This window comes from Hyperolius riggenbachi, chromosome 3 (assembly GCF_040937935.1).
Source record: "Hyperolius riggenbachi isolate aHypRig1 chromosome 3, aHypRig1.pri, whole genome shotgun sequence".
Lineage (NCBI taxonomy): Eukaryota > Metazoa > Chordata > Amphibia > Anura > Hyperoliidae > Hyperolius > Hyperolius riggenbachi.
Window position 1 is genome coordinate 250,691,296 of NC_090648.1, and position 20,911 is coordinate 250,712,206.

Here is a 20,911-nt window from a genome sequence, read left to right on the forward strand (position 1 = left end):
AGACATGGAGATGGGGAGGAGAGAGAGGGGGAGGGAGACAGGGAGAGGAGAGAGACAGGGAGATGGGGAGGAGAGAGACAGGGAGATGGGGAGGAGAGAGGGGGGGGAAACAGGGAGAGGAGAGAGACAGGGAGATGGGGAGGAGAGAGAGGGGGAGGGAGACAGGGAGAGGAGAGAAACAAGGAGATGGGGAGGAGAGAGACAGAGAGATGGGGAGGAGAGAGAGGAGGAGGGAAACAGGGAGAGGAGAGAGACAGGGAGATGGGGAGGAGAGAGAGGGGGAAGGAAACAGGGAGAGGAGAGAGACAGGGAGATGGGGAGGGGGGAGAGGGAGAGTCCACTTTGCTACCTGTTTTCTTGCTGTTACACAGCAATTCAGCTGTGACAAGTCATCTGGGTGACTTCTCTCTTCTCTTGAAACATGATGCTGCTGCCTGGGGGGCTGGGCTGTGTCAGCGCTGTTTTCACTGTGTGCACACACCACACGGGAGGCAGAAATTATGGCAGACCGGTCCTCTCCTCCACATTCCACCTCAAACAGAAGCAGCACATTAATCACGTGCTGGCAACGTCTCTGCATTCTAACTGTCTCCAGCGCAGGGATCCGTACAACTGACAGGCAATGTAGCCTTTCAAATCTCCCTCCTACCTCAGTCCCCCACCAGCGGCCAGCCTGCTTGCGTACACACACAGCCAGGGGCGGGGCAACACTCTCTCTCCTAAATGGCTGAGATTGTCCCCGGCAAGCCAATCTAGGAAGAGAGGCGGGGTATTGATGTCTGTGGCTCTGCAGGGAAATTTACCGACAAATACTGGCACCGTTTACGTGTTTACGTGAGAAGCGCAGCTGGCAGGCTGACACTAGTCTTGCACAGCTGATCACACTGCGTACCCCTGGCTGTGGTCTCGCGTACCTCCTGGGGTACGCGAACCACGTGTTGAGAAACACTGTCCTAGAAGATGTCTAGAGACAGCAATGAGGAGAGCAAGAGCAACCCCTAGATCTGAATTATTACAACCCAAAAAGAGATCTAACAAAAACAAGAATCAAAATGGGAAAGTGAGAATTACTACCCCGTTCAATTGCCAATGGAATGATCTGTATAAGATCATTTCTAAACATTGGAATATTTTATTGAATGATAGGGAATTAAAACCATTTCTGACCGAACACCCTAGCGTCACAGCCAAAAAGGCACCCACTCTGAAAAACATATTGTGCAGTAGTCACTTTCAGAGATCAGTTAATAGTAAGAGGATTAAGGGGAGCTACGCATGTGGAAATTGCTCAATTTGCCCCAACATGAAGGCAACAAAATATGTAACCTGCAAAAATACTGGGAAAAAATATTATATACATGATTTTATTAATTGCAAAACCACTGCTGTTATTTATTTATTGCAGTGCCCTTGTGGGTGGCAATATGTGGGTCAAACTAAAAATGCGCTCAAAGTGAGGCTGCAAAAACACGTGTCCGTAGCAAAATTGGCTGGACGTGATAAAATGAATGGGAAAACCCTAACAACGTTGGCAACACATGCACTTAATAGCCATGGAGGATCCCTAAGAGGTTGGCTGTTCACTGGATTGCAACATATTAGATCAAATATCAGAGAGGGAGACATAATCAACAAACTCCTTCGTGCCGAAATGAGATGGATTCACAAATTACAAACTCGTAGCCCGGCAGGACTGAATGATGAATTCAGCTTTGCCTGTTATCTCCCTCAGTAGACGTTTGTTGAAGGTGGCTGATGTTTTACCATGCCTTGATATCTATGGTCTTTTTTAATCGGTTTTAATATACTAAAATACTTTCTTTCAGACTTATATAGATTTGTGCAAATGCGTTTCTACAAATGTAGTTGACAGGTGAGTATCACTAGATTGGAACCTATCACTATCTTTAACACTAGTCACTTTCTTCACTTGTTTAGTTTCATGCACGATGCACTTTTTAGGACACACCCAGTTGGTGACACAATGTGTAAGGTGAGATATCACCATAATATAATTGCGAGGTGACACAATGTGGAAGGTTGGTTATCACTATAACTTAATTATGGAGTTGCACATGCCGGGAGTGAGTAACGGCAAGATGTAACGATCACCGTATCATCTACTAGAATATGGTATGGGCACTTTCAAGTAGATGTAAATTTTCTCGCATGGGGCTGCAAGTGAGTAGCGGCCTGATGCTGTTGGAGAATTGACATGTATTTTTATATGAATTTTTATATGAATATTTATTTATTTAGTTTTTTATATATTAACTTTTCAGATTGCACTAGGACACTTTACACAAGAAGATCAAATATTGTATGAACCACTGGAATCGACACATCAGCACTTTAAAACATACAAGTCTTTTCACTGTTTATACTTATATGCTTATTTATAAATGTTATATAAATTCACTTTATGGACTTCCAATTCAACTGTTAACTTACCTTGATTGGTGATACTGTATATATTGTGTATAATTATAGCACAAAAATATTGTATGCACTTATTGTAATGTTTGAGGTGTATTGTGATGGCTATTATTAATTTATTTAGTTATTATATTCATAAATTTATGGGTGTTGAATTCCATCTAATATAACTGTTTAGAGATGCCTTTATTAGCACAAGGTCCAGGTTAGATCTTAGGTTATTTATTTATTTAAATATTTCTGTTTCTTTTAATAACTTTTTGACATACTTTCGGTCCGGAGCATGGGCAAATACACTTGCCCGTCTTCAGCAACTATGTCATCGCGTTAGTGCGCCAGCTGGAGCGCACAGCGCGGTGACATCACGGGGCGTGGCCACGCCCAGCAGGAAGTAGACGCGGCAGATGCAGCGTTATTGTGCGCTACATAATACGATATAAGGGGGTTTCCTTGCCCTGACTGACTATCTCTGACGAAGCAGAGGGGTCTGCGATACATGTGAGATACGGCGGGGGGTACTGGCCTGACTGTCCTGCGGGGATCTTGGTGGTAAGCACTCTATCTATTTTCTCACTATTGACGGGCATTTATCCCTGTGACCAATTGAGCAGCCAGATACAGATGGTGTTAGGTGCGCTTAAAGGTCTTTGAGTGTTTTTGAAAAAAAAAATGTTTGCCTCATTATCCTTGTCTACTATACCATATCAATGGATGTAATTTATTATGATCATTATTGTATGTATCATTTGGATGATGCCAGACCTGTATCCCTTGCCATGTTTTAATTGTTTTTAAAGGGATATGTCCCCAATAAAATTGTTCATTCTTTCACGGACTTATTGTATGCAATTTTGATTGCCTTATGCTAGATGGATGGCTCTTTTCTTCTATATATAATATTAGTTGCTCAGCTGTCAAAAGGCATCAGTTAGCTGATAAGAAAAGTGCAACCCATCATCCTCCATATGGGGCTGAAGTACGGTATAGTTTCTTTTCAGCAAGCAGCTTTTTTTCTGTTTTGTAAATGAACAGTTAATCTGTCTTCTGTTTACCTATTAACATGGTCTGCTCTGTTACAATCTGGTTGCCACATCCACTGCTGCTGACCTGATAACACTGGAATCAAGGCTATTGAGTTTGAAAAAGAAAGATGCACACATGCATTTTGAAATGCTGCTTTTATTGCTATGCCTTCTTCTTTTACTAATTCTTTTACTACTGGCTAACACGGTACAATACTCTACTGCAATCTTCAAAATGAACCAGAAAGAGGTTAAGCTTGAGCATAGAGGCTGCTGCCATACATTTCTCTAAGGGGAAAAATGGATCTCTTTCTGTTTAAAGTGAACCAGAGTCGAAGCACCCTCTTGTATTTTACCATATATATCAGTGGGAACATTAGAGAAAACACCTACCCTGCTCTCTGTTTCATTCTTCACTGCTCAGCCTGCTTCTAATCAGCCCTGATAAAATCCCTGACTGAGCATTCAGTCTGGCTTTGCTCAGGATTCATTATAGCTGAGTCATTATAGCAGAGCCAGAAGGGGGCGGGCTTGGGCTTCAAAAGACATCAGAGCATACAGACTCAGCTATGATGATTCCTGAGCAAAGCCAGACTGAATGCTCAGTCGGGGATTTTATCAGCGCTGATTAGAAGCAGGCTGAGCAGTGAAGGATGAAACAGAGAGCAGGGTAGGTGTTTTCTCTAATGTTCCCACTGATATACATGGTAAAATACATGAGGGTGCTTCAGTCTGGTTCACTTTAAGATTCACAAGTCTGGTGGTGGGGGGGTGGGGGTGATGAATGGCAGGGGCTCAGGCCATTAACAGAGGCTGACTAGCTATACTGTCTGACAGCTGGAGTACAAAAGTGGAGGTGATATTACCGTGAATGAGTGCTCTGCTGGAAAACTTCTTACCGGGTCAAGAGTTCTGCTTTCTACAACCCTGGCACTAATCACTGAAGCTTAACCTCCCATTATTTTATTGCATATGATAGTACATGTGCATTAATTAGAAGTGCTATGTTAAGCTGCAGTCAGTACCTCCTTATTGCCAAGAGCAGTGGTATAACAATAGCCCCCCCCCCCTTACGAGTTTGCCCGGGGAATAGTGGGCCTGGCAGGGGCACCGCCAGCGTAGAAGCGAGGCACAACCCCGCGAGAGTCCCCAAGCAGGCGTGCCTCGCTCTGCTGCTGCCGGCTCCCCCCCTTCCCCACCGCTGTACTATTTTGCTGCCTGATCCCCTCCTCCTGTCAGATCCCCCTCGGTGGCTGTTCACACTGCATATCAGCGGTGACATAACGCAAGCAAGCAGCCAGCAGCGAGGAAATGCCTAATAACGGTGTTGTTTGTATACAGGAAGTGATGTTTACTTCCTGTATACGAGCAGCACTGGTATTGGGCATTTTCTCGCGGCTGCCAGCTGGCTGCTTACATGATGTCACCGCTGATATGCGATGTGAACAGCCACTGGGCAGGAGGGGGATCTGACTGGAGGAGGAGATCAGGCAGCAGAATATGTAAACGGGGAGGGTGCAGGGGGAAATAGGCTGCACCTTTTCCAGACTACTCCTATTCCTGACTACCTATTCCTTGCTACACCTGTTCCTGACCACCTATTCCTGGCTGCACCTATTCCTATATATACTGGCTACACCTATTACTGGCTACCTATACTGGGGCACCACATGTACTTTGCTACACCTATTCCTGGCTACAGCTATTCCTGGCTATCTATACTAGCTGCACCTATTCCTGGCTACATATACTGGGGCAACACATGTGCCTGGATACCTATACTGCAGCACCTAAACCTTACTACCTATACTGAGGGCACGACATGTACCTGGATACCTATATACCGCAGCACTATAGCTTGCTACCTATACTGGGACACTACATGTACCTGGCTATCTATACTGCAGCACCTACAGCACCTATCGCTTGCTACCTATTACTGAGGGCACCACCTGTACCTCGCTACCTATACTGCAGCACCTATAGCTTGCTACTTATACTGAGGGCACCACATGTACCTAGATAACTATACTGCAGCACCTAAACCTCGCTACCTATACTGAGGGCACCACCTGTACCCTATGTCATATATTAATCAGGGACAACCTGTATTATGCTAATATTTGGCTCCACCCACATCATGTCTTGATGTGGAGATCAGCACCAAGCAGATCTCCCAGATTCATCCCACCCCTCTCTGCAGCGATGCAATGCGGTGTTGCAATGCTGTAACAAATACCGTAGTTAATCTCTATAAGCAGCAGAGAGGAGGTGGGCAGGTTAGTTTCGTGCTCACAGTGAAAGACTGGCTGGTCTCTCTTCAGAGCTTCACCCTGACAATATTGTCATCTAGGTAATGATGGCAGCCTCTGGATGTCCTCCAGGACTGCTTTTTCTGCATTAGTTCTATGGACAGTTCTCAACACAGATATATGTAAATACAATTTTAATAAATCAGTTTTACAAATATCAGTTTTTCTGTTGGAGGTTTTTGTTTCAGATTGGTAGAGAGGAAGTCCCAGTGTTACTTACAAGTTGTCTCTCAAGGAAGCAGTGCAGTGAGCAGGGGAACAAGGGGGGGGGGGGGGGGGGCGACCCCAGAGATGAATAGTGGGAAAAAGTAAAAAACCAATAATTTTTCAAAAATACCTAGATGGATTTTAAAAATGCAAAGGAAAAATGGTTTTTAAATTGTCACTTTTTTGAATTGTTCCCAATATTCCCATTATTCCCCTCAAAATACGTGCAATTTTGTTGAAGATAGCATGTATGGCAGCTTTGCTATTAACCACTAAATTCAGCGCAAAATTACATGAAGATTAAGTGAAATTATGGTTACCAATTACTGTTTTTGAGTTTTCCCGAAATTACGCATTTTGCATCTTAATTGCAAATTACAATGCCAAATTATGATTATGCAAAATTTGTGTTCCTCACTAGACCCCGGAGTATTGATGGTGGACACCTTACCCTTCTCACTCTAACCTGAATGCGACTAAGGGACCTGCTGGGTGAATTGTTGTCCATGTACCAAGGCACTTTCTTTGAGGTGTTTGGTACCTGTGCAGATTGCTGGCTGGGCGAAGATGCAGGAAATTATCTATGCCATCTGTACCAAGAGCTCTACTTTAGATGAAAGTACTTTTGTGTGATGTAGGTGGCCATTTATAGCGTGCTCCACTGCTGAGAATTTTCAACGTCAGAACTTTGACTTTAACTGTGTGGGTTAGGACTGTGTGAAGCGCAGCAATAATCAGTATATTGTAACCCTAGTAAACAGTCGGTTCAGGCTGTGACCTCCAGACTTACCCCACACAGCCAAGCTTGGGTAGGATAATGAAGGATAATGAGGGCATGCCCAGGTCATGATAATCTACATAGTTGTCTGAGAGCACTGAAAACATAAGTAGTAAAACCATGGAAGGAAAATAGCAACTTCCAAAGAAAAAAGTCAGCAATAGAAGCCTTTACATAGGTACCATTACAAGTTTGGTTAAATTATGTCTCATCAATAGTAATAGGCTGCAAAAAGCTTACAAAATTAGTTACACTGAATGAAGTTATACTCAAGCCAGAGTGAGCAAGAAACATCTATCACAAGGCAGTGGTCTGCACTGTGAATAACTTCTAAAGTATTACCAACCACTTCAGCCACTTCATTTCCAATGACTAGGCCTGGATTTACATCACAGGAGCCTATAGGCACATATGTCCTGGCAACTTTGACTTTGCCCACCATGAACCTACAAAACCCCCACCGAACCACACCACATGTGTGCTGACTGGCCCAGCTGCCACTCCTCCCTCACTTTTCCGGTGCCCATAATGGGTAGCTGCAGGTGCCCCTTAGCATTAGATAGCCAGAGGTACCCTCAGTATTATGCAGCTAGAGGTGCTCCTAAGTATTAGGTAGCTAGAGGTGACCCTGACCGAAGGGAGATCTCATCAGTGGAATTCCGAGAGCTGTGTGAGTAACCTCTCAATACACTCTGCTTAGGCATCTGCATAGGAGAGAGAGGAATGAGCCGCCTTTCCATCAGCAGGCGCCTGTAGACAGCTGCCTACAGTGCCTTTGGGTAAATCCGGCCCTACCAATGATGGATACATAGTAGATGGAAGGCTCTGATACCTGGTTCAGGGACATTCCCCTCATTCCTGCGCCATCACCATTTGAAGTTATTCGACCTGCCACCTAACATCCATCTAGGCTTGCATATGCGCAGTACTGATATGCTTCTCTTTGGAATTACTTGGGGGCACAAGCAGTTCCAAAGACTGCTCGAGGAGTACCGAAGACCTAGCAATAGGACAGTTTCTCGGCTATGTAGCTCCCTGGTGGATTTGAGTACTTTGTTGCATTATGGCAACCAGATGCAGCCGGTTAGATTGCCACCCCTATATAGGTATAGGTAGCAAGTGCGCCCCTCTCCCCTCCCACAGTATACATAGCGAGTGACCTACCCCCCCCCCCCCCCCCCGTATAGGTAGCCAGGGAGCCTCCACCCCTCCCTATACTGTGGGTAGCCAGAATGGTCCCCCCTACCGCCTCCACCACCACTTTGCAGTAGTAACTTGCCTCTCCCTGATCCACTGAATATCTTCTTCCACCTTCAGTCCGTTCACTTGCATTGGTAACAGCGCCCTCTTGTGGTGACACAAGAGCATGTTGCCAAAGGGGATGCTGTTACCAATGCAATGGAATGGACGGAAGGACAAAGAATATCTTCAGCGTGTGGATCTCGGAGAGGTGTGTTACTGCTCCCCCCACCACTGCTGCTGTTCCCCGGGCAGGGACCCACGATGCCCAGCCCTAAAAAAAGAGGCTGCCTAACAGCAATGCAAGTTGCCTGACTGTCCTGCTTATACTCTGCCTCTTATCCATTTAGCCATAGACTCTGAACAAGCATTTAGATCAGATGTTTCTGACTCAAGTCTGACTCGATTAACCACATGCTTGTTTCAGATGTATGATTCAGACACTAATGATGTGTAAAAGGAAAATAGATATGGCAGCCATCATGTCCCTCTCACTTCAGGTGTCCTTTAAATCACGGTGTTGTTGTGCTGTGATAATTTAATTTAGCTTTTATTACCTTACACTGATTGCCTTAAAGTAAATACAGCCCTGTGAGCAATCACACTCTGATCACACCATACCCCTCAGCATCCGTCTTCAATTATACAGCAATTGATATCAACTTAAACTAATGCCAGCTACCTCAGCATATTTTAGGAGGTGTTCCTCCAAATACAGACAAAAAGATAAATGCATTTTTTTCCATTTCCCTAAATGCCTACCAAAGTGGATTTCACGTCTCATATGGGACTGTCATTATTAGAGATCTACTCTCTCCTACACTTAAGATGATTCTTTTCCCATAAGTCAGCTGTCTCATAGCTGCCAAACTGTCTGCTTCAGAATCAGTCCAAGTACTGTTCACTTTGTGAGAAATGGAAAAGATATACTTAATATGCAGACACCCGGGTTCTTTCATTTAGCAGGCCTCATGCCACAAATAGAAAAAGAGAAAAAAGTGAATTATGTTTTTATGTTTTGCACACTGATGTGGCAGAGCTGGTGAGATCCTTCCATTTCCACATATATTGTAGCTAGCAGCATCACGTCCTCGCTACTTATATTCATGGGAAGACGAATCATGAAACTGCACTGTCTGGCATAACAGCTGCCTTATACATATGCCAATAAAGATCCATGGACACAACATGCCAGTAGTAGTATGCCAATTTTCTGAGATTTTATAGAATACTTAATATATAAATAATGCTTATAAAATGAGCACCATCTCCAGTCACAGATAATTGTCACAGCAGCACTCAGTGATGATGATGGAGGAAATTATCATACGGGAAAGAATTCAGCAGAGAGCTGGAGGAGAGGAGTGAACATGTCCCGGGGGTAATTTACACTTGTTATGGAAAGCTGGGCACAGGTCACATGATCTCCATTTTAAGATCAAAACATTAAATTTGGTTTTCATGAATACAGTACTGGGAATATGCTTTGACAGAGAGAGGCAAACTATCCATGTCCTTTAAGGTTATAAATTATCACTTTTTTATTTTCTCACCAGCCATTTTTTAGTTTTCCCCTGCAAGTTTTAGTTTTTATGACCTGATCCTTGTCTTTTTCCTTTGTTCAAGATAAACAATAAAGAAACCCCAAAATGATGATAGTCTGGACTATTAGACACGAGTGCTGATATGCCAGAGAGTTTGTACACCTCCTGTTTCCTGAAGTCAGCTGACATACTTTTCAGCATCAAAAAAGTCCCGCCTACCCTTTAAAAATCACCAGGTTCTTACACTACACCGTCCTATACAGGGTATGGATCTGTGTGTGGATATGGTGCTAGTCCAGTGTTTCTTAAAGTAAACCAGAGATCTAAAAATAGCAAGAATCTATACTTACTCGGGGATTCCTCCAGTCCCATAAACACATCCAGTCCCTCCCCATCCTCCTGCGGTCTGCTATTTCTATTTTTAGATCTCTGGTACACTTTAAGCTTAGCTCATTGGCTCACAGTGATCACAGGGTCTGGAGCCAATGAAATTTGCTTATGACTGACTGGCTCACAAAGCTCTGTCATCATAGCGACGACAGAGCAAGTGGCCTGCAGTGAGTGGCGTGAACAGTGACAGTGGCTGCTGGTACGCAAGGAGTTAAAGAGAATTCTGTACTCTAAAATTCTTACAATAAAAAGCATACCATTCTATTCATTATGTTCTCCTGGGCCCCTCTGTGCTGTTACTGCCACTCCCTGCTGCAATCCTGGCTTGTAATTGCCATTTTAGGCAGTGTTTACAAACAAAAGACATGGCTGCTAACCAGTGTGATAGGCTGAGAGGAGCTCAGTCTGTGACTCACACAGAGCCTGCAGGGGGTGTGGAGAGGGTGTGTATAGCTTCTATCCTATCACAAGCAGACCAGCACATTCCTGCCTGAGTGCCTGAGCCCAACAAAGCCGTCAGAGGAAAGAAGATTAGATTATATAACAGAGATAATACAGCCACTGTGCAACTAGGAAAGGCTGCAGTAAGACAGACCACATTAGAACAGGTATAGGAACTTATAGGATAGAAGAAATAAGGCTGGAAATTTTGTTACAGAGTCTCTTTAAGGAGTGGGAAATCGCAGATTGAAAATAAATATTTATAATCATATAATCCTGGCTCTGAAAAAAAATAGAAAGAAAGAAAGAGGGATTCAAGAGCTCAAGTTTATTTAAAGGTCTTAAGTTTTGTAAGGACAATCAAAGATATAGGTACAACAGAGGTGATGTCTGTTCCATCAGGTGGCTCCTTCATCCATGCCTATTACCATTAAACACCACACTCTACAGCATTTTTTTCTGAATTATTGTATGTAAATGGATCAGATATTTTTGAAAATGCATACCAGTCTGCTACCCTCCAATCTCGTAGCTTGGCATTGTCTTTCTGCATGACTATAAGTGAGCTCTAAACATCTATGGAAAAGAAGATTGTCTTTCTCAGGTCCAATGTTAATTTTAGGAAAGGGTAAATGCAATATTAGTTGCTATGTATATGTGAATATATATATATATATATATATATATATATATATATATATATATATATATATATATATATATATATATATATATATATATTTCTTCGATCTTCTTCACCTATCACCTATTCTACCTACAGATGTCTATTTCAGCAAGATCTCAGGATGATCGTTGTATATATCAGTGTATGGTACGCTAGCAGACGCACCTGGCTGATTGCTCTTTTGGGGATAATGGATTTTCTGGGCTGGCTTATTTCATTCCTGTGAATCTGAAGCTAAGGATGTCTGGACATGCATAGTCAGGTGATACTGGTGTTTAAAAAAAATTGATTGCTTTGTTTGGAATGTGCTGTCATGATAAATTGCCATTTCCCGCCTCTGACCAGGTTTCCTATCTTTCTTACACCGGTCTCTACTTGCAGTTTAGTGGAAAAACAGGGAGTTCTCTGGACATGGTTATCACTGTGTTGAAAGCTGAAAGATATTAAAGGAAGCCTTTAGCATGATGTAATTGTTTTGTTCATGTCTGGTATGTGTCTCCCCTCAAACACCCTTCACGTGTAAGCAAGAGAAGATATACAAGTCCAGTGAAACACCTCCAACAAACAGAAGACAGGAAAGGGTAAATGACAAGTGTCTTCTATGTCCTACCTGATAAGGATTCACAGCAGGCCAAAACTGCTCCATCTGCAGGAATGGGCAACTGTTCCTGGTCATTCTGCAGATAATTCATGTAGGGAGACAAGAGGAAATTCATTAGTTCGTCAACATCTCAATTCTCTGATTTTTCATCAATCTGATAGAAAACCTTTTGGATATTTAATGTTATAATATTATCATTAGCAAATGGACTGATTAATATAAATTACTCATTATAATCTGCCAATATGTAAGTGAACTGGAGCAGTTGAAATTGTTGTTACATGTACAGTATGTGCTCTGACCTGTAAATAAATACACATTAATCACAGAGATAAAGCCTTCAGAACTAAAGCGGAACTAATGCCAAATAAAGAAAGGGTTCGTACGTATTATTTCATCAAGTTTGGCAGCTTACTGTTGAAACACTGTTGAACAGCAAAGCATTGTTGTAAAGCCAAGAATCTTGACTTTTGTTTGCATCAGGTCCCTGGGCAGTATGATGCACTTTTCTTGAGTTAGGGAGTGTTGATGGAGAGATGTCTCCTGCACCTGGCTGCAGAGTGCACGTTTAGAGTAGTACTGGATGAACCAGACATGATCATCCCAGACGAACCTAACATGATGATCAGCAGCAGGGCAGCCATCAGGGGGGGGGGGGGGGGGCAGCTGACACTGCAGTGAGGGGCCCTGGGCCCCCCAAAGCGCTGGAAGGGCCACATGTGATGGCTGCGGGCCTGTGGCTCACTAACCAGCACACCGCGTTCCAGCACTGAGAGAAGAGTGACATCAGCACTTGAACGTGGGGAACAGATGAGTGAGCCCGCTACAGCGGTCTTTCTATACTGGGGCACCACCTATATCTGGCTAGGGCAGGGGAACGAGCTGAGACAGAAGGGGACAAGAGGTAACACAGGGGGATAAAAGAGGCACAGGAAGAAAAGAGGGGGACAAAAGAGAACGGATAAAGAATAAGAAGGGACCTACAAGTCCCTATCTCATTTGTTAACCGGGGACTACCTGTATTTTGCTAGTATTTGGCTCCATCCACAACATGCCATGGTCATGCCCACTTTTTTCCGCACCACGCACTTTGCGCACAGACGCAGGGGTGGGGTGGCTAGTTAGGGGGCGGGCACAGCAACCAGTGGGTGTGCCCAGGGAGGGGGGGCAGGTCTGATGATGTGTGAGGGGCCCCAAAATTTCTGATGGCATCCCTGATCAGCAACGTATCTGGGAGGTTCTCTTCTTCATCCTCAGTATGAATCAGTGTCTTCACGAATCTTGAGCTATTCACCCTCATTTCCTCTCTCTGCGCATTATTTACTAGCTGGGGCTGAAGACAATCGAATAAAAATACTTTTAATAGGGGACTGCCAAACTTGGTTGAAGGGTAGTGATGGTCATGTCTAGAACTCATGGAGAAGCATGTGATTCATTTGTTCAGCTGATTTGCAAAGCTCTGAGAGAATAACATATCTACCTCCTGACCAAACTGATCACATGCTTCCATGTGTTCTTCTAGACACATAACACTATTCATGGGATAATACGAAAGTACTTAAGAAAGCAGTCCAGGGTGACAATGTTTAAGGTTTGCAAGTTTATGTAATTTCTCTAAACCATCAATGTGCTCAAGTCATGCTTCTACTATGCTTAAGCCCTTTTGTCCTTATTTAACACCCTTTCAAATGTATTAACTGAAGTAATATTATGCATCACCACAACATTTATTAGTGGAAGGTGTATCAACGCCTGCATGAAAAAAGGGCACTGTGAAAAAAGGACCTGGGTTATTAACGAATTTGGCGGCAGGTATTAACGAAATTTGCTAACGAGAATCATCATTGTCAAGCTTTATTAACGATAATTGCTGTTGCAAAAATAAACGAGAAATAATAACAAATAAATATTAACTTTAAATGTCGTAACGCTTTTCGTCAATACTGCTTAACCCAACCCTACCCTCACACAGAACCCTCCCCTGGTGATGCCTAAAACTAACCACTCCCCTAGTGGCACCTAACACTAACCTCCCCCCCCCGGTGGTGCCTGGCCCTAACCATCCCCCTGGTGGTGCCTAAAACTAACCCCCCCGGTGGTGCCTAACCCTAACCACCCCCCCTGGTGTTGCATAAAACTAACCGCCGCCTAGGCGGTGCCTAACCCTAACCACTCCCATTGGTGTTGCCTAACACTAACCACTCCCTCTGCAGAAACACCCTTTTAGATTTATTAACGATAATACCTTTGAAAACGTAAAATATGTACTTATTAACGAAATAATATGACAAAAACTATACTGTTATAAACTTCTAAAATGATAACTACCTCAAAAACTATAATGTTATAATCTTATTAACGAAATTTGTCACGGCGCCCTTTTTTCATGCTTTTTTCGCTGTATTAACGATAATTGCATTAAAGTCTATGGCGGCACCCTTTTTGTCCACCCTCAGCCGGCGCCCTTTTTTCCTGCTACCGTATCAACTGTTGTTCTTGCAGGAATGAAAATAATACGTAATCCAGTTTTAGCTTTACCCAGCACTAGGTCATATGGGGGTTTATGCACAAAGTATTGGTAATACACATTAGTAGTACCATTAATACTGTTAGTAACATAGCATATATTGTCACTGTATATTGTAAGTTATTTGTAACCAAATATTTTTTAGGAAGCCTGCTGGTAAGCATTGTAATAGTATACAGCTTGTTGTAAAATATATCTAGAATTTACCTGTCTCTCTGTCTCGTGGGTGCAAAAGCCTGCACAAAGCATGTGGTAAAACTTTTTGCTGCCTTCACATTCCTTTAGCTGTGTTGATTTACTTCACTGATACATTCGTTCCACAGTGTGAATGGATTCCACAGCTGTGTGGATTTCAAAATGCGTACAGCTATAGGGAGTAATCACTCCCATCTCGGTAGCAGCTGACACAGCCATGCAAGACAGCTTTCCAAGTTAGTCACAATGGAGAGGTTAAAGAAAACCTGAAGCAAAAATAAACTTATGAGATAATGAATTGTATGTGTAGTACAGGTAGGAAATAGAACATTAGTAGCAAAGAAAAAAGTCTCATGTTGTTTTCCAGTACAGGAAGAGTTAAAAAACTTCAAATGCTATCTATGCAAAAGAGCTTCTCTGAGCTCTTCGACCCAACATGGGTCGCATACAGTCCCGGTTCCCGACGGTGCAGAGGTCGACCATGTCAGGGCATCCTCTACTGTGCGAGCACTGCTGTCAATCACTTGCACGTGGTGTGGAGTGTACTGCGCAGGTGCAGTAGTTCTGCTTCCAACACCATGTGCAAGTGATCGACAGCGGCGCTGGTGCATGCGCAGTAGAGGATGACCTGGGGGACAACCGAGGTTGGCCTCTGCTCCATCGGGGACCGGGAGCCAGCGGCTGAGAGCGGTGCTGCAGCGAGGGACATAGCGACTGCTAGGGACTGGAGGAAGCATTGGGTAAGTAGATGTCATTTTATTTTGCAGCTCGGACATTCCCTTTAAAAGATAGTGTGCTTTCTAAACTGCAAATATCACAGAGTGATGCAATTTTATTTTAAAAAAAGCTATATAACTAAAAATAAAAATATGAGACTCTTCTTTGCTACTAATGTTCTATTCTTTATCCGTACTACACACTCAATTCATTATATCATACTTTTTTTTTCCGCTTCAGATTTGCTTTAAAGGACAGGTGCGAGGTGGAAAAAAAAACAAGATCTACTTACCTGGGGCTTCCTGCAGCCCTTGGCAGCCTATCTGTCCCACCGCAGCTCCGGTGTCCAGGGATCCCCTCCGTTGCTCTTTCCAGGTCGGCATCTTCTGCGCCTGCGCGAGTGCGCGCCCACACTGCTCGTGATGTCGTTCACGTGGCCTGGAGCGTTCTGAGCTTGCAAGCGGCACGGCTCGCACAGGTGCAGAAGATGCTGACCTGGTGAAGTCGGCATCTGCAACGGAGGGAATCCCTGGACACTGGAGCTGCGATGAGGGACAGATAGGCTGCCAGGGGCTGGAGGAAGCCCCACGTAAGTAGATCTTGTTTTTTTTCATCTCGCACCTGTCCTTTAAAAGAAGAGATCAGAGCAAACATAATCATATATCAGTATAACGCAGGTTGTTAAACTACTTGAACTCTATACAGTTGTTTTGATTGGTATGAATCAAACACAGCTGGTATAAAAATGAGAGGAAATGAGGTGGCGAGACCTAGAAAAAGTGTGTCGGATATAAACATGGTATTGATGCAGACCAAAAGTCTGTGGATCTATACTGCGGGTACTTTATACACAGGAGGGATGAATTAGGAAATGGACCTGGGGGTGTTTTGGGATAAATAAAAGAGGCCTAATGTTGATATGAACTAGTGTATTAGAAATTGTCAGGAAGGTCCTTAGCTAACCGCAGAGGGGTCCTTAGGGTTAGGCATTGGTGTAGGGGGACGACAATCCTTAGGGTTAGGCACTGTGGGGGGTGATAGGGTTAGACATCAGTAGAGGGAGGGTTCTGTGTGAGAGTGAAGTGAGGTTAGTTAGGCCATGGTAAAATATTAGTAAAGATCGCCGATAATTACCCACCAATTCATAGTGTAATTTGGTTACTCTATCGATATTCTACATGCAGATATTTCCGGAGCCCAAATTCCCGCAGCGGCCATTTTAAATATATGTGTTAGAAGTATGGAACTTTAAAGCATGACATCTATTGTCTATTTGTCATGGTCCACAACAATATTGCTGCTGGTCAACAGCTCTGTCATAATGACGGGTATGTGAGCAGAAGTGACAAAGGGTCACAAAGAATGGTAAATGTAGCCTCTGCAGACAGTGCATATGTTTACCAGGACTTACACATTTTATGTAGCGAGTTACGCAAATTGTGTAAATTCCTGTAAAGGTAACATCTGCACACATTAAGTTTACCTTCCTTTTGGAAATATACCCCAAACCCTCTCGCATCTGACAGTTGTGTAAAATTACATCAAGTTCATGTGCCATGTGGTTCACCAGACAAGAGCTGCATTAAATAATGTAGTGTCTGAAAGCATAATGTGATAATATTATTCATGGAGAATTGGGTCCCATAACTTCATTCATATTTCATAATCAGCGGAGAATGAACACACTTCTAAGCAGTCCGTTCTTACTATTTGATGGCTGAGATGACAATGAACAATGCTGAAAGCATGAATATGCTTATTATTTATTATTTATATCCAAATAACATGTGCGCTGTTCAGTGTCTCCTGTTTCATTGGAAGGCAAAATAAATCAGTCCACAGTGGAAGAACCGGAAGAGAAAGCTAGGAATGCTTTGTCCTGAACCATGCAATGTGTCTGTGTAACGTACTGTAAACAATCCCACCTCCTAAATAGAATAAAAGCAGCACATGGCTGTTAGAGCTGGCTTCATGCTGCAGACTATTTTGGCTGGACTCTGCTGTAAATAGAAATAATTGCACATACGTTACGGGCAGAGCCTAGTTCCGGATTAACAAAGGCTTGAGGCACACAGCTCCCTGAGACATCAGCTGTAGTAAATGAGATTTTTTTTTCATTTTTAATTTTTAAATAACTGTCACAGTGAGTTACTCTCAAGGGGAGACCTCTAGCATGTCTCATTGAGCAGATAAAATGACATCTGTAGACAAATACAATGACAGATAATTGTCCCTGACATGTACGCAACAATAGCAGCATGCTTTTTGTCTGTTATGCTTAAAAAAATTGTCCTCCGTTCTGAAAAATGACAAGAGGCTGGAGTACCGGCTTTTAACAAATCAATTTATGGCTCAGATTCAGTATTTCTAGGCTTTGATGCTGTAGGCATGCAAATGATGACACCCCTTTCATGCAGCTTTTAGTGATAGCTTGGATAAAATCAATTTTATAATGAAATTTGTGTTTCAGCTGACACAAAATTAAAGAGGCTATACAGTGTGAAATGTTATTTTCATTTTATTGTGCAATTTTCTTGTCATTTAAAAGTTTTGATTACCTACTGGCTCTGTTCCTCCTGAAAACCTCCTGGAACCATGTGGCTGCCCGCTTCTGTTGCGTAGTCCCGTCCACAAACCCCCTACCCCAGAAAAAAACTCCATGGTGTTCGAAAACTCTATGGTGTTTTTATAGCAGCGGGCGGGGCTACAAAATGGAAGCCGGCGGCCACAGGAGGAACAGAGCCAGTGGGTTGGCCCGGATTTACATCATAGAAGCCTATAGGCACAGATGTCCTGGCACCCTAGACTTCACCCTCCATGAATCTACAAACCCAGCTGAGGCGCACCACAAGTGTACTGGATGGCGGCCCAGCTGTCACTTCTCCTGCCTTACCCGTCATAGGTAGCTACAGGTGCCCCTTAGGATTAGGTAGCCAGAGGTACCCTCAGTATTAAGTAGCTAGAGGTGCCCCCGACTGAAGGGAGATCTCATAAGTGGAATGCCTAAAGCTGGGTAAGTAAGCTCATTTACAATCCACTCAAGAATCTGCATAAGATATGAGGGAGGCACTAGGGGAGGGGATTGAGCAGCCTTTCCATCATCAGGTGCCTGTGCCTTATGGTAAATCCGGCCCTGCCAGTGGGTAATTATAACTTTTATGTGACAAGATAACACTATAAAACTAAAATGTCATTTCAGGCTGTATAGTCTCTTAAACTTTTTCCAATTTTGCTTCTACTTCCTACTGGCCTCTGAGGAAGCTTTTACATAAAGCGAAACAGCTGTCAGACCTCCCTCACCGCCACTGTGTACCCTGCTGTGATTCACACCGTGGATTAAAGAGAACCCGAGGTGTGTTTAAAGAATGGTATCTGCATACAGAAGCTGGATCTGCCTATACAGTCCAGCCTCTGTTGCTATCCCAAACCCCACTAAGGTCCCCCTACACTCTGCAATCCCTCATAAATCACAGCCGTGCTGTGAGGCTGTGGTTACATCTGTAGTGTCAGTCTCAGCTGCTCCCCCGCCTCCTGCATAGCTCCGGTCCCTGCCCCCGTCCCTTCCCTCCAATCAGCAGGGAGGGAAGGGATGCAGGCGGGGACCGGAGTTCTGCAGGAGGCGGGGAGAGCAGCAGACTGACACTATAGAGATAAACACAGCCAGCTCTGACAAGCTGTTTGTCAGCAGCGTGGCTGTGATTTATGAGGGATTGCAGAGTGCAGGGGGACCTTAGTGGGGTTTGGGATAGCAACAGAGGCTGGGCTGTATAGGCAGATCCAGCCTCTGTATGCAGATAATATTCTTCAAACCCACCTCGGGTTCTCTTCAAAGGTATATTGTTTGCAGTGATTAGTGTCTCATCTGTCTTTTTCAAGTATATGCTTTATTGCCTCTGAGTGCATGATCAGGCATGTTATACAGGATCCGGTGACCCAGCAACGGCTTTGGCCGACATCTAGTGCCAGTCTGCTCTTTCTTTTTGGACATTACTTCAGACATTAAAGGGACTCTGAGCACCTCTCATGGGCATGCCTTTAAGACAGACGACTACCAACAAAGTCATGCTATGACCCCTCTGCATGAGCCTCTTGCAATGGCCATGCATGTCACTACCTCTTCCTGCTTCATTCGGTGATGCACTTCTCTAACAGAAAAGACAGGGGTGGCCCGGAAGTTATAAAATGGCCAAGATGGCAGCCGCGGTTTTTAAATTGAAATTTAACGAAAACTATTTGGTGTAGAATGGCAATTCATGCATCAAATGAAAGAGGAGAGCACAAGCTACAGAAAGGTATGCATCTTTAAGTACTTTGCAGTACTGGTCGGAGTCTTAAAGGCATGCCCATGAGAGGTGCTCGGAGTCCCTGAATATTACATGAACATGAATATTAGGATCTTTTAGGACCCTATAACCAATGCATAATGCCTTCATAGCTGCTTATGAAAGCCATATAGTTTAATAAAGGAGGAAAAGAACTGAAAAAAAGAAAATCAATTTTCAGGTTTTGTCTAATGGACCCTTAGCTGATGCACAATAATGTCATGTAACAGAGGGCACATCTAAGCAATCACATATTGTAATGAAAATGTACATTTGCAGTCAATTTTTGTTTTCTTGTTTTGTGAAAATATCGTATATTGAATTTTATAAATGTGTTTTCTCATGTCTATTAACTTCAACACATTTTCCAGTTGGTGGCGGTCGCCTTGACTGAAAATGTAGTGAATGTACAGTGGGCCCTGACCACCCACGAAGTCCCAGCAGAAGATCCACCATGGTGGATCAACTTGGCCGAGGGCATTGTTCTTTCCCTCTCCATGGTTCACGCTCTGTTGTCTTTTCTCTCCTCCCATAGCAACAGAATGTGTTATTAGCCTGCCGCTATGTGTCTGTACAGATCTCACCACGAACTATCTTCCAAGGGAATGAGTTCCAATTCTTACTGGGCAATAGTCATGGCACATGTCCACACAGCTCTAGACCAACAATGGCATGCTTAAAGAGTTTAGTAGATTTTATGATGTCCCCATTTTGATCCCTCCCATTGCTCTACTTGATCAGAACCCTCCTAAATACACTCTGCCCTAAGAGCGTTTTTGAGGAGTAACAGGCAAGTTATTTAAAAAAAAAATTACATATCAAACATAAGGGAGCTTTAGAGGTATTTTATTAGTAAGGTTTGAAAATAACTCATTTGAGAAAACTCAGGTGAAAAGTTAATAGGACATAGCCCACTGGGTTTTTTATGTAAGTATAAAGTAACTTTTCCAAGTAATAAGAATGTTAAATATGAGCAAGAAATGTAATACTACTCAAGAGAGATATATGATATGATAGCAGAATGCATCTTATGCAGAAGAAATATTGATTTTTCTTTGCAGCTCCTTGCAGTATGGCTTATTTACATTAACATGGCTAATGTACTGGTGAAATTAAATGCCTTGTATCTGAAGCCCAACAAATAAGTTATCTGAAACTGCATGTTTCATAGTATTGGTTAAGTTGGCTTATTTACTCTAACCTAGACCATTTACAACAAGAACACAGGTACCTTATAATAACTTACAATAACTAATACCTTGATTGCGATAAGGACATGCACATTGTACTACATATAATTAATCGCTGATAATAAAAATGATTGAACTTTTTCATTCCATTAATTTGAATCTGTCCTTGAGATTAAAATCAATAATTCAAGGAAAGGTTGTTGCATTAATTGGAGGCCAAGTGCCAACTCGTTTTCAGCATTTTCCAGGCATATACTGTAGATGTTGATGCTTCTATATTATTAACCCATTCAGGTTCCGTCGTT

At 43.2% G+C, this 20,911-nt stretch overlaps 1 protein-coding gene across 1 annotated transcript in view; it reads right to left on the bottom strand.

The window, feature by feature from the left end:
• FAM107B (family with sequence similarity 107 member B) overlaps window positions 1-11,731 on the bottom strand; it is a 138,307-nt gene extending 126,576 nt beyond the window's left edge. Inside the window, exon 1 of the mRNA XM_068276152.1 lies at window positions 11,665-11,731. The gene's annotated coding sequence lies outside the window, so the exon portion shown is untranslated. The remainder of the gene's footprint in view (window positions 1-11,664) is intronic.
• Between the last annotated feature and the right edge of the window lie 9,180 nt (window positions 11,732-20,911).